The sequence below is a fragment of the Mus caroli genome, chromosome 17 (assembly GCF_900094665.2).
Source record: "Mus caroli chromosome 17, CAROLI_EIJ_v1.1, whole genome shotgun sequence".
NCBI lineage: Eukaryota > Metazoa > Chordata > Mammalia > Rodentia > Muridae > Mus > Mus caroli.
The window spans coordinates 11210717-11218128 of NC_034586.1; positions in this window are offsets into that span (position 1 = coordinate 11210717).

Consider the following 7412-nt stretch of genomic DNA (forward strand, 5'->3'; position numbering starts at 1 on the left):
GGGGGGGGGGGAGAAAAGAAAGAAAGAAAGAAAGAAAGAAATGTGAATGGTTCTATGGAACTTGTGATCATTTTGCTTCAAAGGATAGAGTTAGAATAAAGAAAGAGAAAAGCGGGGGTGGGGCTATTTTAGAAGCTCTAAGAAAGACATGAGCTAAACTGAGCATACCTGATGAACGGGAAGCACTGAGAAGGGACCATTGGCCATCTCCGTGGGAAGTAATAATGGATCGTTAATGATGCTTTCGAAAGAGTCCTCACGTTTTGGACATAAAATCAGCATGAGCAGCCAGTTAGTATCTAATATTTGTTGAATATGTCATATATTCCAAAGACTATGCTTCTATGTTACAAATATTTAAAACACATCACACTAGACACTGTGTTTTGCTTTTAGGGATGAAAAACTGAAGGACAATACCCAAAGTCACACAGCTAGCAAATGTCTCAACTAATATTTGAATGCAGATCTGACTCATTACTTCATTACTAAGAATGTGCCTGAGGTACGCTGCCTGTGGATAATTGTGTTTCATCCCCAGGAGAGCTGTAGACTAGATTTTAAAGGTCAAAGAGATAAGAGATGAGATAAGGCAAGTCTTCTTGCCACTTTGACTTCTGAGGACATAAGAGATCTCTTACCAGAAGCAAGTTTCTTTTCTTTGCTGTAAGGAATTTGTGGAATTTCTTAAGGGAAGCAGAAACATTGTTTTCCTAAACTGGTTGTATAAATTGCTCAAGTGAGCGAAAGCTCTGGAGAGCAGGGGATATGGCTGAAGTCATTTAAATCACCTCAAATACGAAATGCTTTTGGCTATCTAAAGACAGGAAGCCAGCAGCCAATGATGTCCCAGCCAGAACTTTTTGAGGAATATTTCCCAGAATGCCTACAGGAAGCACTCCTTCATTAAACTGAACATATTTTCTCAATCATTTATTTGAAGTCCGATGAACTAACATGTGTAGTCACGGATGTAGTAAATCTCTTGCAAGTCTTAGGAAATAAGTGGACTAGGAAAGCCTGGGGGCTAGAGAGATTAGGATTGGAGAGATGGTACTCAGAGATGCAGAAACATCTGAGTGTCCGTCAGGTGAACTGTATGAGCTCACACCAATGCATTTTAAAAGTAGAAGGTAAAACAACAACAACTATTTCTAGATCCCCATCTATCCTGACTCTCTACATTTATGCTAAAATAAGTGCTCTTCAGTTCAAAGACACTGTGTAAACGCAAAACAGTCTATTTGTAAAATACATACAAGAAAAACACTGACAGTACTTTATATAGATCTCATGGACCCAGCTCCTGGCCGTCATCTGTATCTCCCAACAAAAGATGAATTTTCAGATAAAAGGAGTTGCTTTGCCTCTTGGTGCCCTCTTCCAATAATACAATCTTAGAATAAAGGCATGGTGGGGCACAACTGTAACCTCAGATATTCTAGAAGTTGAGGTTGAAGAAGCTATAGTTTTGAGTCTGGTATGAAGATCATCACAAGACTTTATTACTAAGTCTGTTATCAAAGATTCATAGAATTTCAGAATTTGAAATGGTAGAGCCAATCTAGTCAAATTATATAAATATACAAATATATATATAAATCTTGTTTTGTATATAGAGAACCTCATTGTGTGTATATGCATGATTAATTGACTGTGAATATATTTTACATTTCCATATTTCTTGCTGAAAACTTTGGGAGAATTATTTGTCAAATAATTTGCCTAATGGCAATAGTAGACCAGAGACAAGAAAAGGGTGGACTAGAAATAAAACTTCTTTACCATCCCTACTCATATTTTCAGGGCTGATATAGCAAGTTACCACCTGGTTACACTAGGAAATTCCGCTTAATTATCAGGGTCTTAGTTATATCTTGCTTTATGGATTAAACAACACACTATCAGTTGAAAGACTCGAAAATTTCACTTATGAAATGGGAAAAACCCCATTTGGGACAATACATTTTTTTCTGCATTTCAAAGGAAAAGAATTGGTGACTGTCTTAGTCAGGGTTTCTATTCTTGCACAAACATGATGACCAAGAAGATTTGGCTTACACTTCCATGCTGCTGTTCATCACCAAAGGAAGTCAGGACTGGAACTCAAGCAGGTCAGGGAGCAGGAGCTGATGCAGAAGCCATGGAGGGATGTTCTTCACTGGCTTGCTTCCCCTGGCTTGCTCAGCCTGCTCTCTTATAGAACCCAAGACTACCAGCCCAGAGATGNTCCCACCCACAAGGGGCCTTTCCTCCTTGATCACTAATTGAGAAAATGCCTTACAGTTGNATCTCATGGAGGCATTTCCTCAACTGAAGCTCCTTTCTCTGTGATAACTCCAGCTGTGTCAAGTTGACACAAAACTAACCAGTACAGTGACATTCAAAAAATTTTTTGAAAGGGCTACAAAGAAGTGATGAGTTCCTTAGGACTGGTATATAAGAAGGAGCATTTGACATTATATGTACTTTAAATTATTCTTTCATCAGGAGAGTGCTTAGAGGACATTACTGTAACAGCGTTGCTGAAGAAAACCAGATTGTTCACATAAAAGTTCCCATGGCATTTTGATTTTTTTTAAAAAAACCTTTAGCTGGATTCGGAATTTTGAAAGTATATTAAATTTCACCCAATTTAAAACTCGGCAAGGTATTGCCTCATAAGATAGTGAGTGCTAAAAATGTGATATAAAAATTATATCAAGAAATAAAACCAATCTAAAACACATTGCTGGAATCCATGTATTAGTCTTTGAGCTTAGTAGAAAAAAAATTCTTTAAAAACATCAATAAACCAGGGTAGCACATGCTTTTAATCCCAGTGCTTTGGAAGGAAGGCAGGTGAATCGCTGAACTCAAGACCAGCTAGACTGCACAGTTAGTTACAGACTAGTCAGGGATACAGAATGCACAATGCAATCCTGCCTTAAAAAAGGAAAGGAAAGGAAAGGAAAGGAAAGGAAAGGAAAGGAAAGGAAAGGAAAGGAAAGGAAAGGAAAGGAAAGGAAAGGAAAGGAAAGGAAAGGGAAGGAAAGGAAAGGAAAGGAAAGGAAAGGAAATCAATAAGGATATACCTAATTAAATATAAGAAAGTTATCCTAAAAAAAAAAAGAAAAGAAAAGAAAGAAAGTTATCCTAAAGATACTGTAGGATAGACCAATGATTTACTCTGTGTTAGGAAAATATTATAATCTGTAAGAAATGAATACAGAATTAAACAAAATGGCAGTAGATCTGAATGATAAGAACGGAGAGGATCCACTTAGCTGACCATTTGAGAGATAAGATTTCTACATTCCCAGTGATATAACCACCTCTTTAGTTTTTTTCTGAATATACATGGTTAAATGTGTCTAGGTGAACCTAAGTCAAATCTTCTTATACTTGAATTAAAATGTAGTGAATAATCTAGGCAAAAGCAAAAAAGAAAGGGCTGGTCTGAAGAGACTACATTTGATCAAAATTAGAGTGTTTACATCAAAATCATAACAATGCTAATAATTTATATTGAATTGAACATTTTCATCCTCCATGGTATTAATAATGAGAGAGAGGAAGAAGAAGGAGGAGGAAGAGGAAGAGAAGAAAGAAGAGGAGGAGGAAGAGGAGGAGGACGAGGGGGAGGAGGAGGAGAGGTAACTTATTAACAATTTGTAAATCGAGCCAGGTATGGTGGCGCATGACTTTAATCCCAGCACTTGGGAGGCAGAGGCAGGCGGATTTCTGAGTTCGAGGCCAGCCTGGTCTACAGAGTGAGTTCCAGGACAGCCAGGGCTATACAGAGAAACCCTGTCTCAAAAAAAAAAAAAAAAAAAGAAAGAAAGAAAAAGAAAAAACCAATTTGTAAATCTACTCTATCAAGGTTACCAAGAAAAATGTTTCACTCCACAAGTCTTTATATTTCTGGTTAAATCAGCAAGAATGATTGGTTATTTTAAAATCTTTAAAAATATTTAACTTGTTTATTATTTTTTATGTATATGGGGGTTTGCCTGCATGGATGTTTGTATACCATATGAATGTAGTACCCACAAAGGCCAAATGAGGGCACTGGATCCAAATGAGGTTGGGTTTATAGACAGCTGTGAGCCATCATGTAGGTGCTGGGAATCCAACTGAGATTCTCTGGAAGAGCAGCCAGGGCCACTTGACCTCTAATATATATTGCTCCAGTCCTGTTTTTTTTTTTTTTTTGGGGGGGGGAAGGGGTAGAGGCTACTTGGAATTGAATCTAGGTTGTCACACAGGTAAATATTCTACCACTGAGATATATCCCTAAAGCCTAACAAACTTTAATACTAACTAAAAAAGTATCAGAATCCATTATAATACATTCATTACTACTATCATTTTGAAGCCTTTCAAAATAAAAGTTATCCCTTCTCAATATTAAGGAAAGTAAAAAAATAAGAGGTGTTATCTCTTAATAAAGAACTTAAACCCAACCAAAGTAGCCTAGATAAGAGCTCGTAGGTAAGAGGAGTAAAGAACAGGAAGAGATAAGATACAATCAAGTTTGTGAGCATGAACTATACTAAAACACGGAGAGACCTCATAAGGGTGGAGTTGTCTGATATTTTTCTCTGAAACATGGAATATGGAAAGCCTTTGTTTGAGTGACACAGTGTCTCTAGAACTTTCTAGAGGAAAAGCAATCTAAACAGCAGAGGCAGGTTTATCTGCTGAGAGCTGAATCTGCACTATGGAAATGAATAGACCAGATACATACCTCGATGCACCTGTCATATGAGTCTGCGGATGGCTACTCTCCTACAGATTCTTTGAGGGAAAGGAAGAGAACAGCCCGTGCTGGACAGTCAATATGTCTATGTGGGTCATACTTTTTCTTGCCCTTGTAGTTTTTTTTTTTTTTAAAGATTTATTTATTGATTATATGTAAGTACACTGTAGCTGTCTTCAGACACTCCAGAAGAGGGAGTCACCATGTGGTTGCTGGGATTTGAACTCTGGACCTTTGGAAGAGCAGTCGGGTGCTCTTACCCACTGAGCCATCTCACCAGCCTGCCCTTGTAGTTTTAGTAGGTATACGTGGTTAAATAAGCATATATAATCAGGCAAATGTGTTTCTGGGTTTTCAGAGATGCAAATATGGGCAAAAGAACAAAGGCATGATACACATCAGAACATTTCTGTCAGTTTGTGAACTTTAATTACTGCCAAATGTTTCTCTTAGAAGAAACTAGTAACCTTAGAAGTTTACTAGTAACCATAATATGAAACTAGTGTTAGTGTCAACCCCCTCCCCCCCAAAACCCCCAAACAACAACAACAAACCCCAGCATTTTATCTTAGTGTTATAATTAAGAGGCAAAGGAATCTTAGCATTCTTTCTTATAGAAGAGAATGTAAACTCTGGTCAAGAGAAGATCTAGCAGCAAGGACATTTTGCTAACACTCAGCTGTGTGCAACATCTTTGAAATTCTCATAGAAGTGAGTGAGTTCAGGTTAATTAATTCAACAGAGGTTTGCCCACTGACCATTGTGTGGGAAGCTTCGCTCCGAGACTCAGTTCTAACTGCTGGAGACTTATTACTTCGTCATTTGCTTATTTTGAAATTCCTCAACCTAAACAGCAAAGAAATTATCTTTTTTTTTTTTTTTTTTTTTTTTTTTTTTTTTTTTGGTTTTTCGAGACAGGGTTTCTCTGTATAACCCTGGCTGTCCTGGAACTCACTCTGTAGACCAGGCTGGCCTCGAACTCAGAAATCCGCCTGCCTCTGCCTCCCGAGTGCTGGGATTAAAGGCGTGCGCCACCACGCCCGGCTCGACCCTTATCTTTTAAAACCCTTTCCATTTTGTGTGTTTTACTTATGCATGTATTTCATTTTCTGGCACAGGAGTAAGAGATAAGCTTAGGCACACCTTGGCGACAAATCCAGGAATTGCCCAATGGAAGCCATTTTTACAACTTACTAACATGCTCTAGAGATAATTTCCTTCCACATGTGCCAGACCTTCAGTATGCAGCATGTAAAGAGTGTTGACTACATCGATTATTTCTGAAACCATCCACAAGTGTTGCATGACCTAGCTGGATACTCCAGGAGAGAGGTGGCCATGTCAAAATGGGAAGCCTTCCTAGAGGCCATCGCAGAGGAATATGATAAATTTGTTGCAATCATCTCAACAGTAAGTGTGTGAATAAAACTGCCATAACAGAATAGAGAGTGTGGGATTCTGTGTGAAGACCCTGACAGGACCAGATTCACAGTGGATGAACCAAGAGCATCCATATCAGAAAAATAAGAAAGAAAAGATTGGTGATTAATAGGGTAGTTCCAGAAACTAAGGATTTTACATAACAAGAAACAAATGGGTAAATGTTCATAGATTGCTAAGCTGCCCAAACACGAGGGTAACCAGGACAACAAAATGAAAACACAACACAAAACAGCCACATTGCTGGGTCAGTCAGAGCTCAGAGGGTTATCTCTAAATTGTAGACCCAAAGGAAAGAATATTATACCCTTTAAAAAAACCACCAGTAACATTTATGGGGAATCAATTGGGCCGACCATAACTACCTGTGCTCAATCTCTGGGACACATATAGTGGAACGAGAGACCTGACTCAAACACAAAATAAATGTGTATAATACAATTTATTTTATTTTAATTTATTTTAGTTTTGGTTTTTCGAGACAGAGTTTCTCTGTGTAGCCCTGGCTGTCCTGGAACTCACTCTGTAGACCAGGCTGGCCCCAAACTCAGAAATCTACCTGCCTCTGCCTCTCAAGTGCTAGGATTAAAGGCGCGTGCCACCACGCCCGGCCTATTTTTTATTTTTAAAGCTATTTTTGAGACTCATTTATTTTTCTTATGGGTGTTTCACCTCCATGTATGTTTGTACCTCATATGTGTGGTATGCAGGGAGGCACCATCAGATTCCCCTGGAAGTAGAGTTCGTCAGTGGTTAGCCACCATGAGGATGTTGGGAATTGAACTTGGATCCTCTTGCTTTTCATCTCTGAGGTCCAAATTTTGTAAAGAAAACCATCTGCTTGTCAAGCGCATGGCAGTTTATTGTGAAATAAGAGAGCATTCCAACTATTTTGCCATCCTTGGTAAGACAATAGACTCTGCCAGTTGTTAACAATTGATGTTTTAAAACCTTTAAACAATTACAAGATTACAGAGCTTGTTTACAATAAAAGCACAAACTAAACCCTGCCAACCACATCATACACTCAGCAGAGTCACCAGGATGTCAGCCTAGACAGTCATCACCAAGATGTCAGCCTAGACAGTCATCACCANNATGTCAGCCTAGACAGTCATCACCAAGATGTCAGCCTAGACAGTCATCACCAGAATGTCAGCCTAGACAGTCATCACCAGGATGTCAGCCTAGACAGTCATCACCAAGATGTCAGCCTAGACAGTCATCACCA